Below are 10,427 nucleotides of genomic sequence, written 5' to 3'. Positions count from 1 at the left end.
AGAGGTTAAGATACTTGAATCTAGGATGTTTTTGTGTTATTGCCCATGCCTCATTGGTTTAGGTTACTTGTTGCTAGAAGTGGTTCTCAATTTCCACTGACTTGCTATGTGCTCTCATGTTGTTTCCAACATGAGGATCCTATCACATGGCAAGATTTGTTTGAAGGGGGTACCACTCTTAGGCTGAGAAAGTGTGACTTGCTCAAAGTTATCAGGATGGTTCCCATATCTGACTGGGGATTTGAACCCTGGTCTTCTAGAGTCTCCAAGGCATAGTGGTTTGAGCATTGGACTCTGACTCTGCAAACCAGGGTTTGAATCCCACTGGATGACCTAAGGCAAGTCACACTCTCTCAGCTTCATTGGATAGTAGTGGCAAACCCCCTCTGAAGAAATTTGCCCCCCCCAAAAAAAAAAAACCATGATAGGGTCACCTTAGAGTTACCACCATCTTGGGGAGAGGCAGGCTGGCCCAACTGCCTGCCTGAAGAAGAAAAGCTCTCCCTTCTTCCACCATCTTGGGGAGAGAGAGGCAGGCTGGCTCCAACTCCCTTCCTGAAGAAGACAAGCCCTCCCTTGTATTGTTTTTAAATGGTATGGGTGGGTTTTTGTATTGTTGGGCTATGTATTGGTTTTGATGGTGTTTTTGTAAACCGCTGTAATCTGCAAGGAATAGCGGTCTAGAAATAAAATTTCATTCATTCATTCATTCATAAGTCGGAAACAACTTGAAGGCACACAATAACAAAACTATAGTCTTAGTCCCAGTACTCAAACCACTGTGCAACACTGGCTCTTGTAATCCACTACCTAAAACCTCTGTGATAAAGCAGAAGACAGTGTACCGGGTTGCCCCTGGCCACTAGATGGCAAGGAGGAATGCCTGAGGCCTAGAGAACTACAAAACCCACAGTTGCAAAATGAAAGGATGATTCCTGTAGGTCCTCAAGAGGAGGAGCCAAGGAGGAAGCGACCAAGAGGGGAAATACAAGAGAAGAGTGAGGCAACCGGGGAGGAGGAGCACAGAAGATTGGACAAGAGAGAGGCAGATACAGAGAGGGGAAGCGTAACAGGGCCAAAAGGACTGTAAGACGGAAAGCCGGTGGCTTTGGTAAGAAGAGGAAGTCAGTCCAGAATGGAAAGTTGGGGTGCCGAGGACTCAGTAGAAGAGGACTTCCTAGGAGATTATCCATCAGCTTGCCAACAGGAAAGCCCACCACCAGAGGCTAACCTGCGGTTAACTTATTGAAGTTCAGGACCCCTTTATTGAAATCTACAGGGGCGTTTTTGGCCAGTAAGGGCTAACGACAGAGAGGTGATGGAAGCTGAATATTAACCCAAGAAGTCAATGAAGGTTGAGAAACCACCAGTAGTTGGGAAGATTTGAGAAAACCTGTGAAGTAACAGGGTTTTTTTGTTTTGTTTTTTGTTTTTGTTTTGTTTTTTGAGTGGAAGTTAACATTAATAAAGTTGGTATAATATTGTTTTAATATTCACATGATTTCTTTATTATGGAAACTGGTAAGAAAACAGCAGCAGCCAGAGGGCCATGCAGACCCGCCACAACCTCCTAATACAGAAACAAGTGATAATAGAATAAAAACTGAGAATAATAAAACTTCAATAAAAATAAAAGTAGGACCCACTAGAATTAACATTAATGCCACTATAAACCTACGGGAATAAAAATGTTTGCTCACATAAAAACAAATTTAAAAACCTAGCTCAACAAATCTGAGAAAAGAGTTCACTACCAGAGTGCTTTAAAGTACACCTTTAGTGGAAAAATATATGGACTAATATTTCCAGTGAGAACTGCTATGTAGATTCATGCAGAAAAAGATCATGCTACAGTTTAGGGCTGGGTAACAACTTTTTATTTTTAAAAAGTATTCACCCAAATCCACACATTTCTTAATAAAGGAAAGAGCTTACCACTTTAGAACATTAATGTGGAAGAAATTGTATCTTCTTGCATGGCAGAGGATTGGAGTGGATGGCTCTTGTGGTTTCTCCCAACTCTACAATTCTATGAACAAATCCTGAGTTCTGGATGTTTGGTCTTAAGAGTCTGAGTTTAAATCCCTGTGTATTCAGCCATGTTCTGAATTAGGTTTAATACTTATTTTTTCATGAGAGGATTTTCATCTTTAATATCTGTATTTCAGACAAGCTCCTCTCTGTGCTGAGAATGAGAGTACTTGTTGAATTTACCCAGTGCAAACATATTAATTCTGTTTCAGTTTGTGTTTGCAAAAAATATGAACATTCATAAATTTCTTCATATTTAGGAAGGAAAGACAATGGACTGAACAAGCTGAGATTTTTTAAAAAATCAAATATAGAAGAAACCAACACTGATGGATTTTTCTCTCCTTAATATGCATCCGCTTATTTGAGGACATAAATGTATATTATGGGATACATGACTGTTGCTACATGTATCACCTCCCACTGCATCTCCATGGTAAAAAGACTTGGCAAAAAGACTTCCAGGCTGTGACTTTCCTGTCTCTACCTCAATTCATTGGCTGCTACTTGCAGAGTGCAGCTCCATGCCAAATGTGATAGTATCATCTCCTAAGCTGCCTTTACTAGAGAAACATGAGGAGTGTGTATGTATACATGTAAGCATAACAGAACCATGTATTCTTCCCTACTAATGTGAAAACAGTCTTGGCAAGCTGGTCCAAGTATTTCTGCTAGCAGGGACTAGCAAAGATTCTTCTGCAAGTGCAGATTCTGCTACACAAAGTACTGAATTCAGTTAGGGAATTTGCTGCTAGGTAAAAATAATTATTGCTGTTATGAGGGATAGAGAAGAAGCTGTCTATATGGGAAGATGTTTGGCTTAATAATTCTTCTATTGTGCACATAATTCTGAATACATTGGCTGTTCTAGTTTCATCGAGGTTGAATGCTGTGTTTATATATTGATACAGTGGACCTTACTGTGAGTCATTCTGGAGTCCTAGTGATAGATGGTGATGTAATATGAGCCTGTACTTCTTGTTTGTGTCTCAAATGTCATCAGGCCTCTTCTTACTGATTCTCTTGCTGGACAGCTAATGAATGCTTTCAACACCTGTAGTAATTTCTGGGTTGATGCCCACTGGCACAGTGTCAGTGGTATCATCTGCTGGCATTTCCATTTCAAGGCCCATGTTACGTGTTGTTGCTTGATTTCCACTTTGTGCATAAGCATTAGCACAAATGAATCCATAAATTCCTTGTACCTTCTGGGTCTTCTTTTTGCCAGCACTCAAAAAGGATCTTATGATACACCTAGGCTAAGAAGTCAACCAAAAAGGGAAAAAAATTAAAGAGCACCACCATTCAAGCTTCTCCTTCATTTTGTGAACCTAAAAGAAGAAGAAAACTCTATTGGCTCAAAGCTCACCTAAACACAAACCTGCTGCCTGATGACTTTGCCAGCTGCTGCTTCTCAGAAATGGCTTCTGTCTGTGCTGTAGTTGAAGGTGTACTTAGCCAGGAGGTTGTCAAGTAGTTCTCATCTAGATCTAGTTATTTAGAAGTAAAAAATGCCATTGACTAAAATTCCTTTGATTTATCAATTCCATTATTTCAAAACCAGGGTTTTAATAATAAATCATCATCACGGCACTGACTGGCTAGTGTCGTTTCATTATTTTAGAGCAAATGTCCAATAACCTCAGTTATTCTCAAAAAAAATAAGATCATAATGGTTGGCCTTTTCTGCTTTCTCCTCCCCACCTCAAGTCAAACTCTGGGCCTTGATCGTGTAAGAGTATACTGAAGGGGGAAAAATTTCACTTCCTATTATAATGTTCAGTTTAAATTTTAATGTGAGCTCTTCTCATTTTCCTAACTGATCCATTAGTAAAATAAAAGATTTGGGTTATAACTTTATCAAGCCATTAAAATATTATAAAGCAAAGACATCCTTCAGCATTCTTCATCAGGCTTGGCATTACAAAACATGGGAGGGAGCGGGGAGAAAGAGCAAAGTTCAAAAATCACCTTGGCTTGAAGTGATAGTCCTAAAGTGAAAGGTGCAAACTTGAAGAGCCAGCATAACCTGCTATGGTATCAGGTTACTCACTGTGGCCCTGGAGGAAGAAAAAAAATAGTCAGACCTAGCTCCTCTATGCCTAGACCCAGCAGTTGAGGGGTCCCTCCATTCCAACTACCACAGTGGGTGATGTGATTAGTTCCTGAGTTGACATTTCCTGAATAAATGTGTGGGCAGAGTTGACATCTTGGCTTGTGGCAAGCTGTTGCACCTCCCCATCAGTGCTGGGTGTTCTCCAGTAGGTAAGTAGCCCAGGGTCACCATGGAGGGATACCATTATAGGGAGTCCATAGATGCCAACCCATACAAGGATAGATTTGCAAGCTGTCAGAAATATAATTCCAGATGCGATCACAGCAGACATAGCCACCAATGTCTGCCACGTTGTTCTCACACACAACTACTTCACTTTTGGTATTATACCTTCCAGTTAATGGTATTGCCTTGGGCACCCAGATGGCACCACAATACCCTAGTATCTTCATGGCTGACCTGGAACAACACTTCCCTAACTCCTGCACTCAGAAACCTCTCCTCTGCCTGATGTACGTTGATGATATCTTCATAATTTGGACTCACTGAAGACATTCTACCAGAATTTCAACAACTTCTACTCTACCATCAGTGTCATCAACCATCAACAGAACAAATTCATTTTCTAGATAGCACTATACAGTTACATGACAGACATCTAAGCATCAAACTATATTCCAAACCCACTGTTACATGTACTTAAATGCCTCCAGCTTCCACCCTGAGTACACTATCCAATCCATAGTTTACATCCACGCCCTCTAATACAATCCCATCTGTTAAGACCCACAAGACAAGGATGACTAACCAATGGAATTACAACAACCATTCCTCAAGCTGCAGTATTCTCCTCTATATGAGATTTAAAAAAATCAACAAGGCAAGAATTGTAGCCAATAATAATCTACTACATAATAGACTAAAGACACAAAGTGACAGAACCCTGCTAATGATCATATACACCTTCCAGCACTCAAGTCACTATACCATACAAGCTCTCAAATCTCTTGTAAACAGGAAAAAAATGGAAGCATTTTTGCAATGGCATGTGAGCACCATTATGACACCCTTAAAAAGAAGCCACCTAGAGGACTGTGCGGCTGGCGTGACACCGAGGGGCAAAAACGGGTAGCATGGAGCCACGTGTTTGTATGCCCCCTCAGTTAATCTCAAAGGTGCTACAAGATCCATTTTCAGAGTTGGCTAAGTTATGAATATAGCAGGGTCATATATTCTGCTATCAGACAACAGAGACCTGAGACTCAGACATCTCTAGCAGTTAATTAAAAATGTGATGAGCATATTGTGGGGTTAGGGGCAGTAACAGATTTAGAAGAAGGATGTTAGCCAGTTTTCTCTGTTGGAAGAAAATGTGAATGATGTGGTCCAAGCCAGAAATAGAATTAGGTTGCACATCTTCAGACTGGATGTCGTAACATTTTTGAATTCTTTTATTTGTTAAATAACATTCCCTTTGAAGAGAAACCCATGAGAACAGAAATGAGGCTAATAGAAAAACTTCATCTTCTATTTTTTCTGTTTACAAGAGATTTGAGAGCCCATATGGTATAGTGACTTGAGTGCTGGGCTACAACACTGGGAGACCAAGGAAATCCACTGGATAATCTTGGGCAAGCCATAATCTCTCAGCCCCAAAGGAAGGCAAGGACAAACTTCCTTGGAACAAATCTTGTAAAAAAAAAAGCCTTAAATCAGAAATGGCTTGAAAGCACACAACAACAATGGAGATTTATGAACTGCAGCTATTTGCAAAAATGCTACCATTTAAAAACTAAAGTGGTACATCCACTTCATCATAGCAGGAGTCCTCCGTTTTGTATTTTACATGTGTAGGACTAGATACAGTTGTGCTATCTGAACATGAACACTTTACCTATTCTTTTCTCAGGCTTATCCTTGATTCAACAATACTGGTTCTGGTTCTGTTTTTGCTATCTGTTCTTTCTTTCTAGTCTGCCTTCTATTCATCAAGTGTATTTTTTATTTGCCATCAAGTCAACTTCAACTTATGGTTGCCTGTCAATAACAGGCCCCCAAGATCCACAGCCATCAACTGCCCTGCTAGGATTTTGCAAACACAGCACTGCAGCTTCCTTGATTTAATGAATGCTAACAGAGGACAGAGAAAAGGCAAAGGGTGCTCAACCCCAGGAAAATGGAGCAGAAGACAGAACAGGAGAAATTCAGCAGAGAATAAGTAAAGAGATAGTACAGGAATACCTGTTTAATCTAAACGAATTTAAGTCTCCAGGACCACTTTAACCATCTTCAAAGAATACTTTTTCCAGACTACAGACCAACATTCATGTAAACCATTGTAATTAATTCTTTATCTGTTAGAAGCAATAAAAATGCATATGAGAACTTGTTTCAGAGAACAGTTTAAAAAAAGAATCCATCACTATATTCACCTTTGGGATTCATGTTTTCTGTTCAATGATTTCATTTTGCAACTTCTGTTATGGTACGGTTCCCATCTGGCATGTTTTATATAATGCTCCATCTATGCTTTGGAGTCCTCTCATTATGACAATTATATTCCAAAATAATTGGAAACTGGAAGCTATGTTTAATTTTAACTACTTTTGTAAAGGTTTGCTTAGACAATTTACTTAAATTGCATGAAAGATTGTGGATGAATTTATATTTCCCCACAATACCCACTCAGCGGTTGTTAAAATGATCTAGACATCCTTGCTTGGTTTTTTATTATTGTTGTTGTTAGGGAGTGAGAAATTAAATATCTTTTCTGAGCAATTTAATTAGTTTGGTGGCCTTTCTTGTTACTGAATGCTGGGAAAATTTAAGCACTTAAATCTTGGCATTTATGTTTAGATTACTGGTTTTTGTTTTTATTTTGTTTCTTTTTCACTCTTCGATGTATTCTACAGCAGCTTTCCACTACCTCTGTGCTCCAGGAGTCCTTTCACACCAAGCTATTATAGTGCTATCATTCCACTTTAAATGCTATGGCATCATCCTATGGAATCCTAGGGCTTGTACTCTGATGAGGCGCCACATCTCTCTAGCCAAGAATTCTAAATACTCCACCCTCAACTACAAATTCCCACACCATACGTTACACTATAGCTTCCACCTTTCTCAGCCTACATCGCCAATGGTCAAAAAAAGGGAGAAGGAAAAAGAGGAGGAGAAGAAGGAGCAGCAGCAGCAGCAAAAACTGGTGGTCATCCAGTGGACTTTGGACACAGCAAGAGAAGCCATGACTCACTAGAAAAGAGAATAATGCTAGGAAAGGTAGAGAGTATTAGAAAAAGAACTATTGTCAGAAGCCAAGGACATAGTCAAGGTAGAATGAAAAAAGACACTAACTGTAGCCAGTGGCATCCCTGCCCCAGTGTCGTGCAGTGTGGGGGTGGGACTTCTGATCCCTGTGTAGGCAGGGATTCCAGGGGGCAGCCAAAAGGACACATTCACCTCTTTTCTGCTGTTGCTCCTCCTGCAGTGCCTCTTTACTCATGAGTAGAGTGACCCCATGGAAGCTGGGTAGGGAAGGCCATGCACAGCTCTCTCCTTCACTGCCAGGGCATTGTTATTTTCAAGAGTAGGGCGATGCTGCAGCACCAGGGTCAGGTAGGTGCAGAGGAGGCCAACACTGCCATAGCAAAAGATAAGGGGCACACATGCCCCTCCTTACCCCTTAGCAGGAGGAGGGCCCAATCAGGTGTTTCCTAGTGCAGGTTGCACCCCCTAGTGACATCACAGCTGTAGCCAAAAAGAAAGAGCAGAAACAAGAAAATTAACACATTTGAGATGTAGTGATGATGAAGAGTGCTGAGGATACCATGGATGGAAAAAAAGACAAACAAATGGATCCTTGAACAGATCCTGAACTTTCCCTGGATGATGAAACTGAGACTGTTGTACCTTTATCACATCATTAGAAAGTATGACCCATAAGTAAAGGCATTACTGCTAGGAAAGGTGGAGGTCAGTACAAAGAGAGCAAAATTGCACACCTAATGGCTAGACCCAATCAGGCAAGTCACAAGCTTGAATTTACAGGACGTAAGCAGAGCAGTGGAGCATAGGGGATCTAGATGTCTCATCCACAGGGTCACCATAAGTCAGCAGTAACTCATGGAAAGTTAACAACAACAAAAAAGCTGCACCAATCAAAGAGTTCCAAGGCACATGAGTGTGAGGCATTGAACGCTGATGTATCCAGACCCCACCTTTTAGTATGAGAAGGAGTGTCATGGACTCCGTACAGTTTTCAAAGACTTCTGACAATGTGAAAAAAAATGCTAAATTTACTTGCTGATCCCTGCAAAAAGACAAATAGCTAAGAATGACACCCCTAACTAATGTATGTGTGTAGAGATTAGACATCTCTTGTTTCTTTTCCATAAAACACACACACAGACACATATAGAGGTAGAAAAGATGAAATAGGTGAATAACATCTCTGATAAGTATTACTGAGACAATTCTTTGGGAAACAACCAAAGGCCATAGTAAGTGGTTTTTTTGTTTTTGGTTTTTTTTTTTTTTTTCTATCTTAAACTGATCCATCATCAGAAAACCAGAGCAAATGAAAACAGAAGAATGAGGAGCTAAACAAGGAGCTAAACTCAGCAACTATTTTGTCTTGTGTCTTTTCAAAGTTTAAATCACTCTTGTTTATGCTTTCTCTATATCTGGATGGTGTGAAAAATCTAGTGAATGCCACAGACAGAGGAGATGTTTGCAAAAACTGCAAGCATGGAGGAAACAGATCCACAGCTCATTTAATAAAATGACAACATAGAAGGACTCATCAACTGTTTTGAACCAAGCAACACTTTTTAAAGACCTATGGCTCTACAGACCCACTGAATAAATTCCTGTATGGTGAGTCAACACATAAGTAAATCCCATCAATGCAACAGGTGTACTCTAGTTGGGACTAGAATCAAACACTTGTTCTTTACACATATTTTAATAATGGTAGATTTAGACCTCACTAAAATGATCTTATTGGCTGGAACAATAAGCAGCAAGAATTAGACAGTAGTGTCTACATTTTAAAAAGCATACTTCACTTCTGAATCAGAGGAATGCATGGTTATGAAATGATTTTGACCAAACTTGGTATTTATAGTGAAGTTGACATCCTGTATATTTTGGAGCAAGTCTGGTCGTGATTCCAGAAATATTTAATGAGCCAGACCTATAGTATAATATATGCATTATCATAATTGTCTAATTTGTTTTTCCAAATGCAGCCATGGGGAAATCAGGATCGGAGCACAGAGGAAAGGGAGAGGATAGCCAATTCCATCTGTGCCATGTCTTGCTTATGACCATGCCATCAACAGCTGCAAGAAAGAAGCTGGTAGAAGTTTTCTATAAACTATTAAAGAAAAGAATGAAAGAAGGTAGTGCAGGCTCTACTGCTATGGAGTACAATATCAAAACTAATGTCCACATTTCAAAACAATTTCACATGCAATCCATTTCTGCTGGATTACAAAACAGGAGAAAGAAATCTAGGTCAGGTTTTCCACATCAGCTACTCCAAGGAAGTGACACCAAGGAAGAACATGTCTGAGAAATTATTCTATTTATTTCATTAATTAATTTATATCTCACCTTTCACCTGACATGAAAGATTAGGATTAAATTTCAAGGTCAAAAGCTGTTTGTGTTGTGATTCTATCTGAACAGAATTAAATTTAAAGGTCCAAAACTGTGTTTAGAAAGGCAGTCAGTTACTTTTGAAATACAACTTCTTTATAACTACCTCAACCTCCTAAAAGTAACTTTTGAAGGTAACTATATGTAATTATCTTTAAGCTCAAGCTACAACCATCTTCCTAAAATAAATTGCTGTTTTCATTACAAGACACCATCAACATGTTACATTTAGACAGAATTTCAGAACAACATTTCTTGTCTGGGCCCTAATACTATGTAATAAGATCAACAGAAATGATGTGGATTATCACAGAGCTTTTAGCTTTTTCCTAGCATTATGACATGATTTGTAATTCTAAAACTTCCTTGGTTATAATTTGTGAAGTGTATTATTAGTAGTATGCTAGAGCTTTTTTCCATTAACATGGCAAATTGCTGTATTACAACAAATCAGTGATTTACCCAGACCTTGGCTGGAATCAAATTGGTACACTCTGCTTGTGTAATGACCCAATTATGCAAGCAGTGGTACTTTTTCTCCAGGGTCACAGAGCAGACGAAAGAAGATGCTGTCTTCAGGCAGCGTATTTCTCCTTTGCTTTGGTTCTGATGGTGCAGAGAGAAATCCTTGGAGCCTTGGAAACTCTAGGTAAGCAGGCTTAGACAGTCATCAGCCCCA

The sequence above is a fragment of the Sceloporus undulatus genome, chromosome 4 (assembly GCF_019175285.1).
Source record: "Sceloporus undulatus isolate JIND9_A2432 ecotype Alabama chromosome 4, SceUnd_v1.1, whole genome shotgun sequence".
Classification (NCBI taxonomy): Eukaryota; Metazoa; Chordata; class Lepidosauria; order Squamata; family Phrynosomatidae; genus Sceloporus; species Sceloporus undulatus.
Note: the sequence above shows the minus strand (reverse complement) of the source record.